The sequence below is a fragment of the Globicephala melas genome, chromosome 7, assembly GCF_963455315.2.
Source record: "Globicephala melas chromosome 7, mGloMel1.2, whole genome shotgun sequence".
NCBI lineage: Eukaryota > Metazoa > Chordata > Mammalia > Artiodactyla > Delphinidae > Globicephala > Globicephala melas.
The window spans coordinates 111,567,641-111,592,089 of record NC_083320.1 but is presented as its reverse complement, the minus strand read 5'-3'; the positions used below and the strand labels follow the sequence as shown (position 1 = coordinate 111,592,089).

The 24,449-nt window shown below is 43.9% G+C and overlaps 1 protein-coding gene and 2 long non-coding RNA genes across 3 annotated transcripts in view; 1 reads left to right on the top strand and 2 right to left on the bottom strand.

Moving 5' to 3' along the window:
• The window catches only part of LOC115843926 (uncharacterized), a 254,621-nt gene that overhangs the window by 85,589 nt on the left and 144,583 nt on the right, over nt 1-24,449 (top strand).
• LOC132597621 (uncharacterized) lies at nt 3,994-18,055 on the bottom strand. The gene is made up of 3 exons (XR_009564655.1): nt 17,975-18,055; nt 16,726-16,870; nt 3,994-5,662 (listed from the first exon to the last, which is right to left on the bottom strand). It is a non-coding gene; the product is annotated as an uncharacterized lncRNA (long non-coding RNA).
• LOC132597620 (uncharacterized) overlaps nt 20,132-24,449 on the bottom strand; it is a 69,859-nt gene continuing 65,541 nt past the window's right edge. Inside the window, exons 2-3 of the long non-coding RNA XR_009564654.1 lie at nt 21,892-22,080; nt 20,132-20,635 (exon numbers count right to left, since the gene is read on the bottom strand). This is a non-coding gene — a long non-coding RNA (uncharacterized lncRNA). The remainder of the gene's footprint in view (nt 20,636-21,891; nt 22,081-24,449) is intronic.

Genomic DNA, 24,449 nt, shown 5'->3' with positions numbered 1-24,449 from the left:
GTACATACGTGGTCAAACGTGTTTTCCTTCTTCCATACAGAAAAGGAAACTGAGGTTCAAGCAAGTCAAATGCCTTCCTCTTCTGACTACAGAGTCTTTTAATTTTTTTTGAAACACCATGCGGCTACTAATTCAAACTAGAGGGTAGTAATAATACACAGAATAATTGTGAAGATCAAGTGAGATCATGAATACACAGGTTGCAAACTGTCAGGTACAACAGACCTGTTTTAGCTGTGTTTGTTTTTTTAGGTTTAAGAAACTAAATGAAACACTCTATTAACTGTATGGTGAATGTGCCAGGAGAAATATACAAGTCCAGGCAGAATAGAGGATTTTGCACATCCTGAGATTAATATTTAAATATCCAAATAGGAAAAAAATGCATTTTCTTTTATTTCTAGGGTAGTTGTTTCATTCTATGCACACTTTTACCCTGTGTCATGGACGTAAAAATATTATTATTATGCCCCCAGGTTAGAGCTGTAGCTGGGCCAGGAACATGGATAGATTTTCTGAATATTGCCCTGGGTTGAAGGTAAGATGTAGGTGTAGCCAAGCCCTGGGAAGCAGGGCTGATGGGGCCAGAGCACATCCAAGCACAGGGTGCTGTCCTGCGCGTTTACACACACTATTTCAGTCTTTACCGGAGGCCTGGTAGGGGGCCATCCACAGGTATGGGCCAGGATGAAGGAAGTTAAATAATTTCCCGGGTCAGGGAGCCAACAGGGGAGGTGTGTGTGAACCCTGTATTTGTCTGCACATCCCTAGATCCCTAGTGCTGAGCTCAGAGCCCAGCGTGGGGTAGAGACTCAACTCTAGATGGTGAATGAATAAATCGGAAAAGGAAGGAAGGAAGCATAACTGTGGATTTGGGTCTGGGAGAGCTTCACGAAGTGGCAGTACTGATGAGGCTGATGGGTCGACGGTGGGAGAGGCGGCTGGATTCTCAGGCACTATGGGGCGCTGAGGGGACAGACCCTTCAAGGCCAGTACGCACCCCAGAGAGGAGGGTGGCAGGTGTGAGAGACAGGAGAATGACAGGCAGATGAGAAGCCGCAGGCTGAATCTGCTCCTTTCTCTGGACTAAACCAGAGTCAAGAGTCAGGGAGCATTCTGCAGCTCACACAATCCACTCCTGTTGGAGCCAAGCAGAGGCAACAGGACTGATGGACGCGGTGTTTGCTTGCAGCGTGCCATGGCCTTCGTGGTGTGACGGTGCCCCAGGGCAGTCTCCCCCCACTCTCAACATATGCGTGTAGGAATACTCACAGTTTCTCTGAATTCACAGAATCCTCTACACAGCTTCCTTGCTTACATGTAGCCCCTCCAGCTCAGAGCCAGCAAGGCAGTGTCAGAACTTTGCCACATTTGGAATCTCTCTGACCTCTACCCCAAGTCACTGCCTTCCTCTTCTGCTTTTTTTTTTTTTTTTTTTTGCAGTACACAGGCCTCTCACTGTCTTGGCTTCTCCCATTGTGCAGCACAGGCTCTGGATGCGCAGGCTCAGCGGCCATGGCTCACGGGCCCAGCCGCTCCGCGGCATGTGGGATCTTCCCGGACCGGGACACGAACCCATGTCTCCTGCATTGGCAGGCGGACTCTCAACCACTGTGCCACCAGGGAAGCCCCCTCTTCTGCTTTTAAGCATATGATTACTTTGAGCCTGTCCAGATAATCTCTGTACCTAATGTCAACTGATTAGTAATCTTAATTATGTCTGCAAAATCCTTTGTGTCCTGTAACATGACATATTCATGAGCATAATCCTGGGTCCAGAATTCTGCCTAACACACTGCTCTTGCCTTCAGCTCTAACGGGGGACTCAGAATGGGGGACTCAACAGGCAGTGTGATGCAGTCCAGGGAATGCTACAAGAAGAGTAACACACAGTGCTGTGCAGCACTCAGGAGGTCTCTCTAAGGGAAGCAGGGGCAGCTTCCTGGAGGAAGACTATCTGAGTTGAGCCTGGTGCGATAAGTGGAATTTAACAAGGGGGGAAAGGTCCCAGGCAGAAAGAATAGCATGTGTGTCTGCGGTGCAGGAGTTCATTACTCCTGACCTGTAGAATCCACTTCAGGGAGCCAGAGAGACAAGAGGCCTTGGAAAGACCGATGCGAGCCCACAAAGGTTCTTAGCAGGGAGCTGGAATGCTCAGGTCTTCATTTAGAAAGATTGTCTGCTGGCACTATGGGAACGGAGAAGCACACCAATCAGGAGGCTCCTGGCACACCAATCAGGAGGCTGTTCTGGTAACTCAAGTAAGTTGATGATGGCTTGAAAAGTGGAAATGCCAGTTGGAGGGAGAGAAGTGAATGTGAGACGGCTAAGGATTGAGTGTGAGAGGGTAATGAGTTATGAGTGAGTCCCAGGCTCCTGGCTATATGACTAAATGCAGAATGGTACCATTCACTGAGACTGGAGGAGGAACAGGGTGATGGGAGACACGGGTTCCGTTGTAGAGATGTCTAATAATTTGAGATGGCTGTGAGACACCGACTGGCAATTCCTGTACACAGACCTAGGATAGTGATCACAGTTCGGGAGTCATCAGTGAATGACTGAGATCACCTTCCAGAACCAAAGTGTGGGAAGACCAGAGGACCTGAAAAACAACTTTTAGGTGGTGGGAGGGAGGAAGAACAGCCAGCAAAGGGGGGAGAAACAGCAGGGGTGGAAGAAAGAAATCCAGGTGGTGTGGTGGCTCAGAGTCAAAGGAAAAGAGTGTCAAGAGAGAAGTTGTAGTCAAGTACTTTTGAGAGGTCAGGTGAGATGAAGACCAAAAAATGTCCACTGGATTTAGCACCAGTGAGGTCACTGGTGGCCTGTTAAGAGTAGTTCCTGTGGATGGTGGGTGGGGTCAGGTTGCAGTGCGTTAAAGACTAACATGCAAGGTAAGCGTCACAGCTGGACGGAATCACGGTCAAGAAAGCTGGGAAGGGGCTTCCCTGGTAGCGCAGTGGTTGAGAGTCCGCCTGCCGATGCAGAGGACACGGGTTCGTGCCCCGGTCCGGGAGGATCCCACACGCCGCGGAGCGGCTGGGCCCATGAGCCGTGGCCGCTGAGCCTGCGCGTCCGGAGCCTGTGCTCCACGGCGGGAGAGGCCACAGCAGTGAGAGGCCCACGTACCGCAAAAAAAAAAAAAAAAAAGAAAGAAAGCTGGGAAGAGGGGTTTATTTTATTTTATTTTCTCTTTGCACATGGCACTTTATTTTATTTTTCTTGGGTTTTATTTTAAATGAAAGAACAAAGATTATGTTGAAGTGCTATTGGGAAGAAGCCAGTGGAAAAGGTGAACATACAGAGAAGACAGGATAAGCAGTGGAGTTAGGAGGGCCTGGGTGGGCAGGACACGATGTGATCTGGACCACAGACAGGAAGAAGGGAACAGGACTAAATTTGTACCAGGAAGGAGAAGGGGGTGGGTGAAGCTTCAGGAAAACGTAAAGGATTGGAGACAAGAGTTTGAAGGTATTCCTGAGTGACCAGTTTCTAGTCCCTGTGAAGGAGGAGGTGAGTGTGTCGCCTGGAAAAGATGAGGAGAAGTAGTAGAGCAGGAGAACTGGGCAAAGAGAAGGTCTACGAGCCTGTGGAGGACGGAGGGGAGAGTGCTTGTTGGGGAAACAGAGAATCACACAGCAGCTGTGAGCGCCCAGGCCTGTGGATCCCCAACATTCCTGTTCTTCCCACCATATGAAAAAACTTTTTAATGCAATAGAAACAGATTTTCAAGGAAGTTTCAATATAAACCACATAGGCAATATATTTCCCCCTTGCTGCATATTTAAATTAGAGTAAGGGCTGGGGTGAGGGATAGATGATATCTTCCTCCCTCATCCCAGCAGACCTTGCTAGGTGAGCATGGCACTCATTTCTTCTAGAGGCCTTACGTCCTTCTCCTCAATATATTTCTGGCAGCCATTACCAGTCAATGAGAGTTGAAATGTGATATGAAATAAAATTTGCTCTCCTTAAGCCACTGAGTATCTGGTAGGTGCATTTATTTATTAACCAAACAAGGATTTCCTAGGCATTAGATCATTTTAAGCAATAATATATATTTTATTTGAAATTTGAAAAAGTATAATAATCAGTCCCTTCATGAAGATTTCTTTTTAGTACCTTCTATTTGCCAGTCACAATGTATTCAGGATTAAAACAATGAACTAGAAATAGACCCTTTTAACAAAGAGTTTATGGGGACAGAATATATATAATAAATGAAATAACCATTAAAGGTCATTAGCAATGTAACCAAAAACAGATGCCCTACAATGATATATAATTTAGGCTATAAAGTGGTATAATTTTTATGTATGTTCAAAGGATGAGGAGATCAGGTGAGTCTCCCGGTATTTATATAAACTGGTCTGGGCTTTGTAAAGGTAGAATTTTAAAAGAAAATTCATAAAAAATGGTGAATTTTATAGATACCAAAACCAAGCATAGTCTCCCAGTAGGAGGATCAGACATTGCTGAAGGGTCACTCATTCTGATTTAGCTCAATTGTTTCTTCCACATCTTTGGTGATATTCTGGAATCCTGCCATTCACAGGGTGGGGAGATGGCTCATAGCATTACTAACTCACCACATTAAAAGCCATGAATCAGTGCTTGGCCAAAGTGTGAAAAAATTCATAAGCATCGATTATTTCTCCATTTATATGTCTTCTCTAGTGTCCTTATTTCCTCTTTGTTCTTGAAAGATATTTTCTCTGGATGTAGAATTCTCAGTTGACAGGTTGTTTTCTTTCAGTGCTTGAAAAATACCCACTTCCTTCTCACCTCCATAGTTTTAGATGAGAAATCCACTGTCATTCAATTTGTGTGGCCAGCTGTAAAAAGTGTCATTTGTCTCTGGCTATTTGCGGGATGTTTTTCTTTGTCTTTAGTTTCTATAAGTTCAATTATGCTGTGACTTGGCATGGAATTCTTTCTGTTTATCCTACTTAAAGTTTTCTCTGCTTCCCAAATCTGTAGGTTTATGTCTTTTTCCAGATTTGAGAAATCATCAGCTATTATTTCTTAGAATAATTTTTCAGTCCCATGCTCTGTCTCCTCTCCATGTGAGACTCTGATGATACCCTTTTACTAGGATCCCACAGCTCCCCAAGACTGTTAATACTCTTGCAACCTAATTTCTCTCTATTGCTCAGATTGGGAAAATTCTGTTGATCTGTCCTCAAGTTTATTGATTCTACACTGTGTCATCTCCACTCTATACTGAGCCTATCCAGCAGATTTTTCCTTTCTGTTATTGTGTTTTTCAGTTCAGTAATTTCCACTTTGGTTCCTTTTTATTAAAAAAAATTTTTTTTTCTATTGCCGAGGTTTTCTATTTTACATTAGCGTCAAGAAAATTCATAATTGCTTATTGAAGCATTTTTATGATGACTGCTTTAAAATCCTTGTCAAATAACTCTGACATCTGATTCATCTTGGTGTTGGTATCTGTTGATTGCCTTTTCTCATTCTTGTAGTGATTTTCTCATTCTTGGTATGACCAGCGATATGCAGTTGTATCCAGGACATTTTAGGTATTACAAGATTCTGGATCTGATTTAGTCTTCTTTTTGTGGCAGGCATTCCCCAGTTGAAATGTTCTGTTAGGGCAGGGTGGATGTATATGTCAACTTCCCACTGGGCCTTGACAACAGCACCCCTGTGAAAACAGAGCACTGACTGACATTGCCTCCTTGCCTGGAAGGGAAGGGGAAGCAGAGGGCTGACTCATACTGCTTTGTTGCTGCAGGGAGGGGTGGAAGCTCGTCTCCCAGCTGGGCCGTGATGACACTAAGGGAGAGATGCAGGGAGGGGCAAGCAGAGTGCCCCTGAGCTGGCCTTTCAGCACCCCTTCCACCTCACTGATGCTGGGGCAGGGTGGAGGCTTGGCTGTGGGTGGGAGGGAGGTGGTGGTGAACCATGGTGGTGATTACCTCTTCCTCACACTGCTTTGCTAGGTCTGATTGCTGCTGGCCTGGGGTCGAAGCTCAGCTCCATGCTGTACCCTGCTGGCACTCCACTGGCAGAGCAATCAGAGCTCTACCTGCTCCCACTGAGCAGGAAGTCTGCTTCCCACTGGGGCCACTGACACTGCCCACAAGGGGGATGCCCCAGGTGAGGGTATCTGCTTCCTGGGCACCCGGCCTGTTGAAACCCTGAGGTGGGGGGACGTGGTTTTGGTTGCTGTTTGGCAGTAGCAGAGCAGGTATTGCCAAAAAGGTGTCCTGATGTGAGGCTGCCCTTTCCCTGGACCTTTGACTGGGAGGAACAGGCTTTTCTTAGGGCCTATTGTTGGTTCAGGGCTGGAGGATCTCTGATATGTGGGAAGAAGTAAGGAAACCAATGGATTCACATCCTTCCTCAAGTGCAGAGGCCTTCTTCTTCCTACTTTCCAGAGACTTCCTGTGCTTGTTTGTTGTGTCTACAGTTTTTTGGTTGTAAGAGAGGGGATGTGGGAGGAATGGGTCTGCTCTGTCTTGGACAGAACCAGAAGTCCTTTAATGTCTTTCAGTAAAATTTTAAATTGAAATTGAGGGACTTCCCTGGTGGTCCAGCAGTTAACACTCCACTCTCCCAGTGCAGGGGGCCCCTGTTCCATCCCTGGTCAGGGAACTAAAGCCGCATGCCACAACTAAAAAAAAAAAAAAAAAGATCCCACGTGCTGCAACTAAAAAAAAAGATCCCACGTGCCACAACAAAGATCACATGTGCTACAACTAAGACCCAGTGCCACCAGATAAATAAATAAATATTTAAATTGAAATTTCACATTTAAAGTTTAAAACTTTTTTCCATGAAGATCTTCAACATATTTTTACATATATTCTTAGGTACTGAGGTATGCTTTTTATTGCTTTTATTAAAAAGTATCTTTTAAAATTGTACTTTCTACCCATTCTTTGATAGATTGTAGAAATATAGTAGATATTATTAATGCTTATAAGTTTGCCTAAAGATTCTTTTGGAATTTCTATCAGAAAGTACGTAAATGACAATAAGTTCATTTCTTCCTTTGCAAGTCTTATGTATTTTATTGCATCTTTCTGTCTTTTGTGCAGGATAGGATCTTTAGTACAGTGTTGAAAGTGTCATAGCAACCATCCTTGTCTTGTTTCTAATTTGAAAGGGTGTTTTCAGAGGTTAATTGAGTGTGATATTTTCTGTAGGCTTTTTCGAATACCCTTCGTCAGATCTTTCAAAGTTTCTTTTTCTATTTTGATATGAGGACTGGATGGTGAATATTTTCATATACTTTTTCTGAATCTATTGAGATGACCATATGTTTTCTTTCCCCTTTAATCTAGTTTTGTGGTAAACTTAATCTATTTATGTGGGAATAATTTCAACAACTGGTCATGAAATGCTATTTTTTTTACATCATTAGACTCATTTTGCTAACATTTTGTTTAGAAATTTTGCATCTATATTTGTGGGTGAGATTAATGTGTCTTGCGCTGCCCCTGTTGAGCTTTTGTGTCAGAATTATACCATCTTCATTCAAGGAGCTGAGGAACAATCCCACTTTTTCACTTCTTTGGTGAGACTGGAATCGTGTTCCTTGAATGTTTGGTAGGATGTTCCTTTTTTTTTTTTTAATTTTTAAGGTCTTTTTTCTCTCATTTTGGATAGCTTCTGTCATTTCATCTTCAATTTCACTAATCTCTTCTTTCAGAGTGTCTAATCTTCCATTAATCTCATCCAGTGTACTTTTAAAAAATATTTATTTATTTAGTCAGCCTCAGGTCCTAGTTGCAGCACATGAGATCTTCGTTGCAGCATGCAGACTCTTAGTTGCGGCATGCATGTGGGATCTAGTTCCCCAACCAAGGATCAAACCCAGGCACCCTGCATTGGGAGCCCGGAGTTTTACCCACTGGACCACCAGGGAAGTCCCAGTACATTCCTTTAAAACTATCTGTGTGTGATACTTTCTTTATAAGACTTTTTTCCTTTTTTGAAAAGAATTTAACATGTTACTGAGTGCGTTCTAGTTCTCAGGAACTGTACTAGATTCTTATACAAGAGCTTGTTAGATCTGCACATCAGCCTTGTAAGTAATCACCCCTGTCATTGGAGATCAAGAAAGTGAGGTTAAAAGTGTATGCCATTTCTCACGGTCCCTCAGCCAGAAAGTAATGGACCAGGAATTTGAATCAAATTCCAGATGTCCAAAAAATGTTATTCATTCTTTTCACACATTGCCAGACAGAATTTGTAAAAGACAAAGACAACTTGCAGTGTCATCATATCCTCACAGCCTGGGCTCAGGGTCTGTGAAAGTACTGCTACATGCTAGTAGATAGAGCCATCTCTATTTGCACATCTTTAGTTGATGGTAAAGCTGTGCATTTCGCAACATATTCTTTATTTATTTTTGTTTTGAGTGTTCATTAATTATGCTTTTTAATGTAATTTAAGTGTAAGTTTATAGAATTTAAGTGTGTAGATTCAGGGCTTCCCTGGTGGTGCAGTGGTTGAGAGTCCGCCTGCCGATGCAGGGGACACAGGTTCGTGCCCCGGTCCAGGAAGATCCCACATGCCGCGGAGCGGCTGGGCCCGTGAGCCATGGCCGCTGGGCCTGCGCGTCCGGAGCCTGTGCTCCGCAACGGGAGAGGCCACAACAGTGAGAGGCCCGTGTACAGCAAAACAAAAAAAACAAAACAAAATGTGTGGATTCACATGCAGTTGTAATAAATAATAAGAGAGATCCCACAGAAACTGCACAGTTTCCCTCAATAATCATATCATTTTTTAAACACCTTTGTTGGAGTATAATTGCTTTACAATGGTGTGTTAGTTTCTGCTTTATAACAAAGTGAATCAGCTATACATATACATATATCCCCATATCCCCTCCCTCTTACGTCTCCCTCCCACCCTCCCTATCCCACCCCTCTAGGTGGTCACAAAGCACCGAGCTGATCTCCCTGTGCTATGTGGCTGCTTCCCAGTAGCTATCTATTTTACATTTGGTAGTGTATATGTGTCAATGCTACTCTCTCACTTCATCCCAGCTTACCCTTACCCCTCCCCGTGTCCTCAAGTCCATTCTCCACATCTGCGTCTTTATTACTGTCCTGCCCTTAGGTTCATCAGAACCATATTTTTTTTAGATTCCATATATATGTGTTAGCATACGGTATTTGTTTTTCTCTTTCTGACTTACTTCACTCTGTATGACAGATTCTTCGTCCATCCACCTCACTACAAATAACTCAATTTCGTTTCTTTTTATGGTTGAGGTGTCCAGCACTGGATTTTTCAGGCATTTGGGTGGAGCTGGGTGTTACTGCCGAGATGAGGACCTCTGGGAGAGCCCACACCAATTAATATTCCCTGGGGCCTGAAGTTCTCTATTAGTCCAGTGGCTTGGACTCGTTGCTCCCACCACAGGATCTCAGGCCCAACCCCTGGCCTGGGAACCAAGACCCCACATGCCACGCAGCATGGCAAAAAAAAAACAAAAGAAAGCAACAAACAGAAAAGAGCAGAACCATAACAAAGAATAAAATGTGAAGTAAAATTGGAAAAATCTTAAAATATATTAGAAAACATAACAATAAAAATGAAACAACGGCAAAACAAAACAGAACCACAACAGCAAACATAATAATAATAATATGAATATAAATAAATAAAAACACAATTGAATAAAAGATAAGAATAAAAAAAATTTTAAACCTTAAAAAATTCCCTGTGCCTCCTCTATCAGTGTCCTTGTCCCCACAGTGAGCCACAGCCAACCCCCACCTCCCCAAGACCTCTAGGTAGGTCTCTGGACCTGCCGTGTCAGCCCCACTTCTGCGTGTGCTCCTCTTACCAGCATCTGTTCCTGAAGCTGGCCCGGAGCACATATGCCCACGCAGGCCAGCTGGGGCGCAGGCCTCCATAGGCGTGCCCACAGACGCCAGCACAGCTGAAAGAGGCCTTGGAGGGGGAGCTGCATTCGTTCTGCCTGGACCTGCACGGCCAGAGGTGGCTTTGATGGGGGGCGGTGCTCAGGCCCACCAAAACCCGCTTGGCCCACGGAGGCCTTGTGGGTGGCAGTACTCAGGTCTGCCAGGACCCATGCGGCTGGAAGAGTCCACGGCAGGGGCAGGACTCAGGCCCAGGCCTCGCATGGCCAGAAGAGGCTTTGGCAGTGGCGGGGTTCAGGTGGGACCCATGTGGCCGGAGGGGGATCAGGGGGGCCTGAGGCCTGGTACCTGTGTGGCCAGAAGAGGCCTTGGTGGTGGGGCTCAGGCCTGGGAACCACACAGCCTGTGGGAGCCCCAGGGTGGGGTTCAGGCCGGGGACTCCAGCAGGATTGCCAGGGCCCAAGTGGGCAGGGGTGACACTGGCCTCATTCCCCTCCCATCCCCCAGTCCCCCAAAGGTCCCTGTCCGTGCCTGCTGATCCCCTCACCGTGAGTGGGCCCCTCTGAGCGTAGGAACCTCTCCTCTCCCCCAGCCCCCACTCAAGGGCACTGGTCCCGTCCCACCTCCACTTTTCTTCCATCTCTCCTTCCCTCCCATGTCCTACGTGGTCACACAAGGATTACTCCCATCCCCTTAGGTGTCCGAGATCCCCCATAAGCACCTAGCAGGTGCCCTACTTGTCAGGAGACATGAACTCCACACCCTCCTATGCCACCATCTTCAGGAAGAGCCTCATGTTAAGAGACTCTTGATCCTATTTAAATCTCTTTTAGCAACAATTTGCCCTATTTAGTTTTTTTTTAATTAATTAATTTATTTATTTGGCTGTGTTGGGTCTTCGTTGCTCTGCACAGGCTTTCTCTAGTTGCGGCGAGCGGGGGCTACTCTTTGTTGTGGTGCACGGGCTTCTCATTGCGGTGGCTTCTCTTGTTGCAGAACACAGACTCTAGGCAACAGGCTTCAGTAGTTGTGGCACGTGAGCTCAGTAGTTGTGGCTTGTGGGCTCTAGAGCACAGGCTCAGCAGTTGTGGCACAAGGGCTTAGTTGCTACATGGCATATGGGATCTTCCTGGACCAGGGCTTGAACCCGTGTCCCCTGCATTGGCAGGTGGGTTCTTAACCACTGCACCACTAGGGAAGCCCCCTGCCCTGTTCAGATTTAGTATGTAGGTCTGGCCTATTTTACTGGCTGCAGTTCCAATGACAGTTTAGTTTTCTGAGCTTTCGCAATGCTATTCTGATTTGCTTCATTCTTCTGCTTGAGCTCTCCCTTGATCCCTATTAGTGCTGTCTGCAGGGTCCAGAAATGGCTTCCCTGGGCTTCCTGGCATTGTTAGGTGAGTGTGGGAATCCCAACCCATAGAACAGAGAGCACTTCCCCTGGCTGTTCTCCAGCTACCCAGTGACAGTGGGCTTCTCGCTCTATCTCTGCCATTGCCATTGGTAGAAAGAAGTGCCTACCTGGGACATCTTCTGCCCCTGGGAAGGGCTGAAGCCATGGGGTCTGGGAGGTTCTCTGCTGTTGGGTGGGGGATTGGGAGATACCAGAGCTGTGTTGCTTTCTGGTGCTGGGTAGAGGACCAGAAGACACAAGGACTGTTGACACCACCTGCGCAGGCAGAGGGTACACCTGCTCCTGGCAGTTGTGTCAGGGGGTGGTTTGGCTTGCCCAGGTTCTGCTGTTGACAGATTGGCCTGTTCTTGCTGATAGCTGAGGGATGGGGAGGTCATGGCTTGGCGTACCCAGGATCTTTTGTGGCTACTGTTGTAGGCAAGTCAGGACACTGCTGCCACTGGGGATAGATTTTCCTGCTAAGACCCTGCTGGGCTTTCCCTCTGGAACTTCGGACAGAGAGTGTCCTGTGTTTTCTTAGATTCTGGATTTTTCTATTTGGCATCCATTAATTATAGGACCAAACTAATGGCCAAAGTTTTATACACCTTCCCTAAGATCCAGAGCCCATGCTCTGGACCACCTCCTTATCAACTCTCACATACTAAGCCAATTCTCCCTGCCCTAAATCACCTCAGGGCCAACCACTATCCCAGAGCCTGCTGTAATTATTCAAACTTGCCAGTCCTAAGCTGTTTATTTTGTCCTGTCTTTCTCTCAGAAACCTCAATAAAGGCTCTAGCCTAGGCTTTCCCCTTGCTCCTTCTGCCTCCTGACCAACACTGGTGCTTCCCCATGTGGCCCTCTGTGGCATGGTGTGCCTCTTTCTCTTGGAAGCTGTACATAATCTAAATCTTCTTTCAATGGCATTAGCCTCTCTGTGCCGTCACTCAGTCACCTCCATAAACACACAAATGAAGCAGAGCAAACTTTTCTCCTTCTCTTCCTTCATCCTTCTCTCCTCCCCATCTCCCTCCCTCCCTTCTTTCCTTCCTTTCTTTCTGCCTGTTGATGGTTCCAGGTTCCCAGCCCAGAATATTTGGGAGATAAAAAGAAAACTCAGGAACAAACTCTAGACCTTATTTAAACCTTGTGACTTAGCAGACCTCCTTTGGCCCTACTCTGGCAGGGGATGGAGAGATCCACCTCATTACTGCCAGGCGGGGTTGGGAGTCCTGGTTCCCCACTGATGAGATCAAAGCTGTCACCTGAAGAGAAACAAGCACTATACACTCTTGAGGTGACACCTATAGCTATGAATATTGGAAATCAATCAGTATGCAAATATCGATTGAGATTATTCTGCATATCAGGACTTGCAACTAAGCACTATGGGGAAGGTAGAAGGCCCTTTCTACTGGAGCTGAAGGTCTGTTTGAATTATTAACAACAGAATTACCTATAATTCATATTACATAAAAGGAATCAAATTTTTTCCAAATATTTTAAAATTATAAAATGGTAATGTAACCAACTTGATGTGACAGTTTTGAAGAAGAAATAATTTTGACTGTAACAAAAATGTTGTTTCTTTGGTATATTTCATTTCAGGGTTTTTTTGTTTGTTAGTTTGTATTTTTTTAATGATTTATAATCATATAATACATAAAATTCTAGCCTGCATTATTATATATTTCCTCTACTATTCAATAGCCTTTATTAATTAAATTTTTATGGCTGTGTAATTTTCCATTAAGTGCATATTGTTTAATTTGATTAGCCATGTTCCTATTGTTGAAAACAAATTATTTCCCTTTTAAAATTTTCCAAATAGCACTTCCACGAACATGTCGCATTGCAGAATCTTTCCTTAAGGTAGAATCTCTCAAGTGAGATTTCTCAGTCAAAGTATGACCCTTTTGATCGCTTCTTACACATAATTTTAGTGTTCATTGTAGATATTCCCTGACACAACTCTTACTGGTGCTGTAATAGTGATTTTCTATTTTCACCATTCCTTCCACTTTTATTAATTGGAATTTTTCTGCAAGGAAGAACTTGCTCTTCTCCCCTGATTTTTATTTATTCAGTCACTTATTCACATCAATATGGGCTTATGGGTAATTATTCTATCCTTTGGGTTATAATTCAATAATATGGTTATTTATTTTGTTACTCAGATTGTTCCAAATTGGGGAGAATTGGCTTCTTAATAATAGCAATATTACTTAATATTAAGTCATTACATTAAGTAATATTAAATCTTGAAATCCATAAACACCATATTCTCTTTATTTATTTAGGTCTTTTTTGATTTCTTTCACCAGTGCTGATTAAAAAGCCATGCTGATGAAACACCAGTATATAGATCCTGAATATATTTCATTAGATTTATAGCTAGGGATATAATTTTTGGCTACTATTGTAAATGCAGTTTTTTAATTTCAAATTCTAATTGCTCACCCCTAGTGTATAGAAATGCAATTTATTTTGTTTCTTGATCTTATATCTTACCACCTTGCTAAACTCACCTATTAATTCTAGGAGTTTTCTTTTTTAGTTTCTTTGGGATTTTCTATATAGAAAATTACACATAGACTGTTCAGTTTCTTCCGTTTTAATCTGCATTCCTTTTATTTCTTTTTATTGTCTTATTACACTGGCTAAGATTTCAACATTGAATGTTGACTAGGTGTGGTGAGAGAAAGCATCCTGCCTTGCTGAGGTCTTAGGGAGAAAGCACTCAGGTTTTAACACTAAGTATGTTTTTTGTAGTTAACCTTTATCAGGTTAAGAACGTTCTCTCCTATTCCTGGTTTGCACTCTTCATTCCTTTGTGTAGATCCAGGTTTCAGTCTGCTATCATATTCCATCTGCCTGAAGAACTTTTACCATTGCTTATACAGCGTGTCTGCTGGAAATTAATTCCCTTCGTTTCAGTTAGTCTGAGAAAGTCTTATTCATATTTGAAAGATTCTTTTGCTGAATATATTTTTTTCTTTCAGCTGCTTAAAGATGTCACTCCATTGTCTCCTGGCTTGCATGGTTTCTGATAAAATTTTTGCTTTAATGCTTATCTTTTTTTTTCTCTGTGTAGTGTTTCTTTTTACTTTAGCTGTTTTCAAGATTTTCTTTTTGACTTTTGTTTTCAACAGTTTGTGTATGATATGCCTAAGTATGAACTTTTTTTCTTTTGTGTTTATCCTTTTTGAACTGTATGGATCTGTGGTTTTAATATCTATGGCTAATATGGGGAAATTATTGGACTTACTGCTTCAAGTATTTCTTCTGCCCTATTCTCTCTCTCTTCTCCTTCTAAGATTCCAATTATGCCTATGTTAGATCACTTGATACTGGCCTTGAATACTGGCCTTTCCCCTCTCCCTGCAGATGCCTGTCTTTCTGCATATTTTGGGACCAGTAGTTTGCTCTGCAACCTCAGCTCTGTGATGGCTCCACAATAGTTATGAATGTGAGACTAATTTGGCTTTTTCATTATAAGGGTAGAGTGATGCTCCTTTGAACTCACTTTCATATCAGGGCAGAAGGTGCAGTCAGAATGCAGTTTTTAAAATACTAATCTACTCGTGTGCCTTCCTTTACAAATGAGGATGCTTAGGTGCAGAAAGAGGACGTAAGCCACCTAAAGTCACCCAGGATGTCAGTGGCAATAGTTTGTCACAACTGCAAATTCTCATCACAAGGAGAGTCACTGATTTTTTTTAACCCCTCAAAGTTGTGATTAAATGCCCTCTTCCCACTGGGGAGGGAATCTGGGCTACTTTCTCACAACTTGGGTTACTCAGTGGTGCAAGAGTTTGGGGGCCCACCTGTCCTTGAGACACCAGAGCATAATAGAGAAGAAAACTGAATGACTATGGAAATTTTCTGACTGGCCTCACAGCAGCCAGGGTGACTTTAAAGACATTCCGCATCATGGTACTCCCTGTTTAAAACTCTTTATTGGTTTCCTCTTTGAACTCAGAACAAAATCCAACTCCTCAACCCACCTACGAGACCCACAGTACCGGCCTTTGCCTCTTTTTCCCCTCACCATGAGGTCACAGTGGCCCACTCTCTTGGTTCCCTCGAGCCAAGGTGTCTGGACCTCAGAGTCTTCACACAAGCCTGTCCCCCAGTCTGGAATGTTCTCTTCCCCACCCATTCCCAGGGCTGGCCCTGCTCAGCTTAATCATTAAGCATGACTCTGCTTAATCACCCCTGCAGAGCCCTTCCCTAACCTCTTGGGCTTTCTCACTTCCCAGCCCACCTCTCAACTTGTAGTTACACATGCGTGTGTCCTTGTTTGGTGTTTGTGTGTGTCATGGGGGCAGTGACGACGTCTGCTTGGTTCCCTGGGCACCTCCAGCCTTTGATATTATTAAATGACACTGATGAGTACAACGCAATGTGTTAAATGATAAGAAAGAGGTGTGGTAGCAAAGACTTGACTTAGAAAAAATGGAGAGCCCTGAGGACCAGTGTTTGCGACTTGGCCCCGTGGTGGCCTTACTCACTCATCAACTCCCCATTTCACACTTCTCCCCCTGGTGCCCATGAAACGTCATCGCTCACATCACAGCTCAGATGTACACCCTTTGAGACCCTCCTCGCCCTGAAATTACTCATTTTCCTATGTGTGGACAGTTCTTGTTTGTACCATTGCACCCTTGCTAGTTGTGTAGTGCTTGTTCCCTTGTTAGTTCACAGCTGCTCTGATAGGAGGGCCTTTGTTTTGTGTGTCTTTTATTGATGCAGTTTCTGGCCCGTAGTAGTTCCTAGTAAACGGCAACTTCTTAAGCAACCCTGAATCCAGAATTTGGCAAATGCATCCGTGCTCTCCCAGAAAAATCAGACAAAGCAGCAGATAACTACAGGACCTTTGAAAATAGTTTCTGGTGTATGTGGAAATCCAGGCTGAGAGTACAGAATTGGGGCTACTTAAGGGGAAAGGCCACTTGGGATTCTAGAAATATTCTTAAATAAACATAATAGTAATACTCCCAGGATCATATTGTAACTCACATTGACTGCCTGAAAGGACTTCCAGGTAGAAGTCCTGTCACCTTGTCTAACAAATGGGTGAGAAGTATGTACTTTAGGTGCAATGAGGTAGAGACTGCCTGAGTCCTTGGACAGTGTAGGGAATAATACATCCTCCTTGGACCCTTGTCAGTGTGAATAATTGACCTGGAAACCCGCATCTTTCAAAGAGTGAAAGATAAACCTGATTAGCTCAGGTTCAAATGTCAGACTTTTGTGAGGAGTGAGGTTTGCTAAGTGAGCGAATGTGACTGTGGGTAATACGGAAACTTGCTCCGAAACTAAGGCAAGAAAAAAACTTCTGGGTACCTCTGACCTCCTCAACTTTCCTCTGGTTCTGCTTTAGCCTCTCCCCACCCCACACCGTGTAACTGTCACTGCCCTATGTTTCTTTATTCACCTGACAAACATTTACTGGAAAAATCTTACCATTCGTGTGCCATGCCCTGAGCTATGCCCTGGAGGGATCACGGTGCCTCCTGAACCACCAGAAGACGACCTTGAGGACAGTCACCCCTCTCGCCAGAGGCTTCAAAGGAACTGCAGTTTAATTCCAATTATTTGAGTGAGTTTCCTAAAGAAAACAAAAAATCAAACAAACAAAACCCACAAAAACAGCAACAAAAACTTCTCAAGTAGAATAATAAAATATTTCATTTCTGTATTAAAATATTCTCACACAAATTGGAAAACTCAAAACAAGAAGATACTGTATCTGTTGGCACAGTTCTAGTGCACACAATAATTGGAAGATGTGCATGTAAATCTGAATGTACCTTTGAATATCACATTTGGGAAAATGTCCTGTGGATATAAAATGCTTATATGCTCACAGCCACAGAGTTATAATAATCATCGTTGCAGTGGTGATTCTGTATAGGTCTAGATTTCTCCAATATTTTCTTTGTGTTTACTCTGTACCAAGCCTCTGCTAGATACTATGGGGGATAACAAGACATATGATAGCAAGATATATAATTTCTGTCCCCAAGGTATTTGTGAGCAAGCTGGTGTGAACAGAACTGACAGAATGGGGTGTTTAGTCTCCATGGTTAACATGAGGTGGTCAATATATCTTACAGTTTAGGAGAATATTTAGAATTTTCAGAGGGCTCTGATATCCTTACTTCATCTTCCCCAAAATCTAGTAAGATAAGCACACTTGGTGTTGTGGAGCCATTGACAGAAATGTAGACTAAGGCAAGAGAGAAAAACAGACCTCTGCCCCTAGAGAAGCCCAGGTCCTTTTTCTAGAAGGCGTCATGGTTATGTGTTACACGGGCCTCCTGTTCATGCCACGCTGCTACACACTCGCACTGTCAGACAATCACTTGGGCCACAGTCAAGGTGTCAGTAGGGCCATGCTCCTTCCTGGAGACTCTAGGGGGGGAATTTTCATTTCTTTTTTTGTTGTGATAACATTTGAGATCTAATCTCTTAGGGGAGAATCCATTTACTTGCTTTTTCCAGCTTCTGGAAGCTGCCCACATTGCTTGGTTTGTAGCCCCTCCTTGGGTCACTCTGATTTCTGCTTCCCTCATCACATCTCCTTTCCTGACTCTCCTGCCTCGGTGTTTCTCTTATAAGGATTCTTGTGATTACATTGGGCCCACCCAGATAATCCAGGATAATCTCCTCAAGATTTTTAACATAATCATATCTGCAAAGTCCCTCTTACCCTAGGCATTCATAGCCTCCAGAAGAGATTAGAACATGGACATCCTTCAGTGAAAAGGGGCATTATTCTGTCTACCACAGTCTAGAAGAAATGACAGGAAAAAGTTAGTGACTTTAGGTTGCAAAGTTTTTAAAATTAGACACACACAGAAAACATGATCTGAAAAAAAGAAATCCATGCATTGGGTTTCATCACAATTAAAACCTTTTGCTTTTAAAAAACATTGTTAATAAAAAGGCAAGCTGCAGGTTGGACGAAGCTATTTGCAAAACATATATCCAACAAAAGACTTGTATCTAGGATCTATAAAGAATTCTTACAACTCAATAAGAACACAACCCAGTATTTTTTAGTGGGCAAAAAACCTGAACTGACACTTCACAGAGAAGATGTACAGATAGAAAAAAGCATACAAAAAGATGCTCAACATCATATGTCATTAGGGAAATGCAAATTAAGACCACAATGTGATACTGCTTCACACATACTAGGATGGCTAAAATTAACAAAACTGACGATAGCAGAGGTGGGTAAGGGAGTGGAACATCTGGACTGTCATATATTGCTGGGGGTGGTGTAAAAGGGGATGGAGAACAGTTTGCAGTTTCTTAAGCAATTAAACATATACCCCTACCATATGGCCCAGTCATTCCAGTCCTCAGTATTGACTCAAGAGAAATGAAGCACATGTCTGTACAGAATTGTACAGCATTATTTGAAAAGCCAGAAACTGGGAACAACTCAAATGTCCCTCAGCAGGTGAGTGGACACCACTTAGCAGTAAAACCAGTTATTGGCACATGCAACGTGGACGAATCTCAAAATAATTGTGCTGAGTGAAAAAAGCCGGACAAAAAATACATACTGTATGATTCCATTTATATGGAATTCTAGAAAATACAAATTAATCTATAGTAGCAGAAAGCAGATAAAGATCGCCTGGGGGTGGAGGGGAGATGAGAGGGAGGGATTATAAAGAAGCATGAGGGAACTTTTGGAAGCAAGACAAATGTTCACTATCTTGCTCGTGGTCATGGTTTCACAGATGTATGACGGTTTCACACAAACTTTAACTGTACACTTGAAATATGTGCAGTTACTTATGTCAATTATACCTCAGTAAGGTTGTAGAAAAGACAGTGAAAGGAGGGAAGGAAGGACGGGACAGAAGGAGGAGAGAAGAAAGGAAGGAAGGCAGTGTCAACTTAGAAAAATGCATAACGTCAGAGCTGTGAGCTAAGTTTCATTTGGGGCAAAATGAGGACTATAGCCCGGGAGCAGTTTCTCAGAGCTCTACATTCCTTTAAACATATGCTCTTAAACAAACCACGGTTGAGTTCACATTAAAAAAAAAAAAAAAAGGAAATTCCCAGGGGAAAAAAAGGGGGGGGTGGAGCTAAAAACAATGAACTACGGTGATAGATAGAAACCCAAATAAATGCTCGCTGGTTAAACTCTCTGGTTAAGTAATTGAAATGTTGGATCTTGAAAACCCAGCTATATGTTAGTTATGAAAAACACACCTAAGGAACATAGAAAGACTGGAAAAAAAAGAATGGAAAAATATATACTAAGCAAATACTAATCCAAAGAAAGTTGATGTAGGTTTATTAGAGAAGACAGCCTTGAAAGTAGGAACTTTTATTAGGGATAAAGAGAGTTACTAAGAAATAATAAAAAGAGCCAGAACTTGTTTATGCACCTACTAACATAACACTGAAACGTGTCAACTGAAAGATGACAGAATTAAAAGAGGAAATTGACAAACGCAGCACTACAGGGAGTGATTTCAACGTACTTAATAGCAAATGAAAAACTAGTCAAATTATGAGGATTTGACAAGGATTTAACACTGAACAAGCTTGATGAGCTATTATTAAATCCTGAATGAACAAGCAGCGAATACACGATCTTTTCAAACACCCATGGAACACTTATGAAACAGTGTTACAGAACCAGGTCCGTTTTGCCGTCTGCCAGCAAGCCAAAACGCTGACGGGAGGTTTGCAGCAGAAGACTGGTTTTTTTTTTTTTGTTTTTTGGGGGGTTTTTTTTGCGGTACGCTGGCCTCTCATTGTTCCATTGTATAGATAGGCCACACTTTGCTTATCTGTTCCTCAGTTGATGAGTATTTAGGTTGTTTCCACAAGAATACCTTTTTTTTTTTTTTTTTTTTTGCTGTACGCGGGCCTCTCACTGCTGTGGCCTCTCCTGTTGCGGAGCACAGGCTCCGGACGCGCAGGCTCAGCGGCCATGGCTCACAGGCCCAGCCGCTCCGCGGCATGTGGGATCTTCCCGGACCGGGGCACGAACCCGTGTCCCCTGCACCGGCAGGCGGACTCTCAACCACTGCGCCACCAGGAAAGCCCTAAGAGACTGTTTATTCGTTTATTTTGTCAGGCAGCCAAGCGTGAAGATTGCAGACCAAATCTCAAATCCGCCTCCCGAAAGCTGGCCTCGGGGTATTTAGGGGCTAAAGAATACAGCGTGGGGAAAGGTGATTGGGAAAAGGTGTGATAATCGCAGCTCTGTGCAGCCATAACTAAGCTGCCCGCCTCTGCAGATTCAAAAGGTCACTGAGCGGACACTGGAGCAGGTCCCGTTGAAGGGTCGGGGTCCCATGCAGTCTTAACCAGCTCAGCTTCAACTAGACAGCTGACTCTGCAAAACAACCAGGCAAACATCTTACTGTGTAGGCTTATTGCCACTGGGAGGAAATGCAAGTCTTTTGTAGAAACAATTAAAATGACTTTGATTAATGAAGGCAGATTACAAGTGACACGGATTTAACTAATGATTACCCGTGGTTTCAACAGGAGCTTGTACTGTGCCATAAAGCCAGTTTCAACTAATCTCAAAGAATCATACAGACCACACTCTCTGATTACAATGTAATTCAATAGAAATCAGAAACAAAAAGATAACCAAAACCTACTTCTAAATAAATTATGGGTCAGAGAGCAAATCATAATGGAAGTTAGAAAAACAATAGAACTGCAAGATAATGCAAATACCACCTATTAAAACTAATGGCTTGCAACTGAATTTGTATTTAGAAGGGATATGTCTTGTCATCAAATACTAATGTTTTTTAAAGACTGGGAGATGAGGAAGTGTGGAGATAAAATGTAAATTGTATTACTGAGGAGTTTGAAAAGGGAAGACGATGGGGTGCTCTGGGGGATGGGGGCAGGAATTCTGATGGAGAGAGGTTTGTTGCCCCGTGACTGAAGGTGAGGGAAGAAGTGAAAGTCAGGAGGGTTGGGGGCAGGGTGCTGGAGCCCATTTGGCCCATTTGTCCACACCATTCTCAACTCCCTAATGTATTGTCTGGAACGACTGCATCCCTCTGTGCAAACACCCGCTGCGTGCAGCTCTCTGTTTCTTACAGGAGAAAGTCCAAACACCTTGCCCTAGTGTCTGAAGCCTCACAAAATTATAGAGATAAGACAATTAGGAAGTGCCAGGCCTGTGACAAAATAAAGAGAGCTTTTCTGCTTAAAAACATTCAAATCTGACCCACCCCTAACCCCCAGAAATAACTCTGAGCTTCAGCAAAAAGAACACTTTCAACCCCCAGACCATCCCTGAGGGATAACCGTGAAATTATATGGATTTGTGCTGAGAAATTACGTATTTGAGAATTACTCCTGAAACAGCTCAGGGGGCAAAAAAAAACTTTCTTCATAAGATTTAGAATCTAATATTCAACCAAATCAAATGCTTTTTTAAAAAAGGTACTCTTCATATTCAGCATTTAAACACTTTAAGGAATATTAAAGCTGGATTTCCAGTGATCTTGCACAGACTATACCAATTTTGTAATCTGAGAGAGTTTAGAGGGGTCCCCCCAACCCCGTCCCCATCAAAGGCTTTTTATTTTCGTTGAAACAGAGTGAGGCCTCTTGCCAGCATACCTGGAAGTCAAAGAAAGGCTTGACTCTCATCAAGACCGAGGCAGGGAGTACAGTTCCTTTAACTGGCAGTGTCCTGGGTCACCATGCTGAGCAGGGGGTGGGGTCAGGAGTGAGACCTCTGACATCTTGGCGTAGTCAATGTCCAGATCATTGGTCATTTGGAATTTGGGACTTTGGAATTCTCTGGGCCTGAAACGTGAATATTGATGCCCATATGAGTCTGTGAGGTGACATCGAGCTATGACAGAGCTGAGGAAACGCTCTGTGGTCAAGGGGTCCCTTCCCAGTTTAATAACAGGTCGGCGAGTTGAGGGAACGGAGGTGCTCTTGACGGCAGGAGTTACTGAGCAGAAGCAGAAGTCTCTGTAGGCCAGAGACTGTTGTTCCTGCCGCAGTGAGGGGCCTGCCACCTGGGAGTTGGACCACGGGAGCACGTGCCTGCAGTGGACTTGGGGGAGACCAGGGCTTCCCTAATTCCTCCCTCTTCTTGGATATCACGTGGCCACCACACAGCCCTGCTTTCCAAATGGTTTGACTTTTAATGTTTCCTTTCCTATTCCCAGCTCCTTTCTGCTTTGCGACATATTCGAAACTATAGTATCATATTATTTCCGATTTTCTGAATCTACCCTGTAGCTTAAATACCTCACCCATCACATGCTTTGGTGTTTGTCTGCTTTTCTCCTTTTAGGTAAAGAGGATTAAAAGCAATTTTATTTTGAGAAACCTCTAATGACAAGTCCTCAGAATCTGTGCTTGGGAAGGGCTGGTTGAGTGAACAGCCTCTGTACCAAGTTTGTGCGAAGGAGCCTTAGCTAGACGCAGGGCCAAGTGGTTGTCCTACTCCAGGACTGGGGAATCTTTGGAGCGTCTGAGAACTGAATGCTGGGTACAGTGTTATCACAAAGTTCAAGGTGTTGTTGTATGTATAATACATGCTGCAACCAAGATACATGGATGAGTCTCTAGAGTATTATGCTGAGAGAAAGAAGCCAGCCCCCAAAGAGTACATGCTGCATATTCTGGTCATCTGAAACTAGAAAAGGCAAATCTAGACTGTGTGGCAGAAACAGGGCACAGGGAGGAAGAGGGTCTCGGGTGGCCTCGGCCTGCAGAGGCTTGAAGCGGGCTTTCTGTTCCCCGCCAGAGTCTGAGGTCAGGCCGCAGCTGTGAGAGCGCTGAATCCTAGCCACTAGACCACCAGGGACCAGTGGCCAGTGACAAGGCCCTGGCCCGTCAGCTGTGTAGAAATGCATTTCCACATAGAGACGGAAAGTAGTGAAGCAAGTGAAGTGTTTATTAGGAGGAAAAAGGGTACATGTGGATAGACACACGGGCGGGCTCAGAGAGAAAGTCACGCCCTCATGGTAGTTTGAATCAATTTTATGGGGCATTTCTTCCAGGTTTCCTTTGGCCAGTCATCTTGCTTTGCCTGATTCTGAGTCTGTATTTGGTACATCTAAGGGTCCTCCCATGAGTGTGGGCACATCTCTTAGCCAAGGTGGATTCTAGCGAAGAGGCCTGTGGGAAGGTTGACATCACCTATTATGGGGTGGCACCCCCTCCCTTTTTGACCCCCAAGGAGCCTTTCTGCACATGTGTAGTCAGGAAGGTCTCTTTGACTTTGAGAACGAGGAATATGTGGGTTTTTTTTTATCTCTTATCTGGGCAGGGTCCAGCCTCCTCTCTCGCTCCTGCTGTTATGGAGTTTCTGTCCACAGGGAAGAAACTTCAGCTGTTCAGCCTGGGGCCCATCTATCTCCTGCCTCAAGATGAGGAGTGACTGGGGAGGGTCAGGGACTTCTTTGGGAAAAGGAAATAGGATTTTTATCATGGTGGTAGTTACATGGGTGTATACATTTGTCAAAATGCTCAGAACTGTACACTTTTTTGGCTGCATCGGGTCTTAGTTGCAGCACGCGGGACCTCCGTTGAGGCATGTGGGATCTTTTTCGTTGCGGTGCACGGGCTGTTCGTTGCAGCACGTGGGCTTCTCTCTAGTTGTGGCCTGTGGGTTTTCCCTCCTCTAGTTGTGGCACGCGGACTCCTGAGCACGTGGGCACGCAGGCTCTTGAGTTGAGGTGCGCAAGCTCAGTAGTTGTGGCACGTGGGCTCTTGCCCTGTGGCATGTGGGATCTTAGTTCCCTGACCAGGAATCGAACCCATGTCCACTGCATTGTAAGGCAGATTCTTTACCACTGGACCACCAGGGAAGTCCCCAGATCTATACACTGTAAATGGATGCATATAAATGATATTATAACAAGTTGATTGAAAAATGTGTAATGAGAGAATGAAACTCTGCAAATACTTGCACAAGTTCTCTACTTTTCCTCCTGTTCTCAAAGCTGTCTTGGGCATTTATAACATCCCAAAATATGATTGCAATTTCAATAATTCTTGTGTGTGGGTTTTTTTTCTTTCTTTCTTTTGGCTGCAGCAAACCTAACTCAGAAAACACTTCTAAGTGTAAGAGCCTTGACTTTAACTGGTTACATAACAACAAACAGAACACAAAGCAAGCATATATTCATTTGCTCTTTCTTGCTGAAAACATT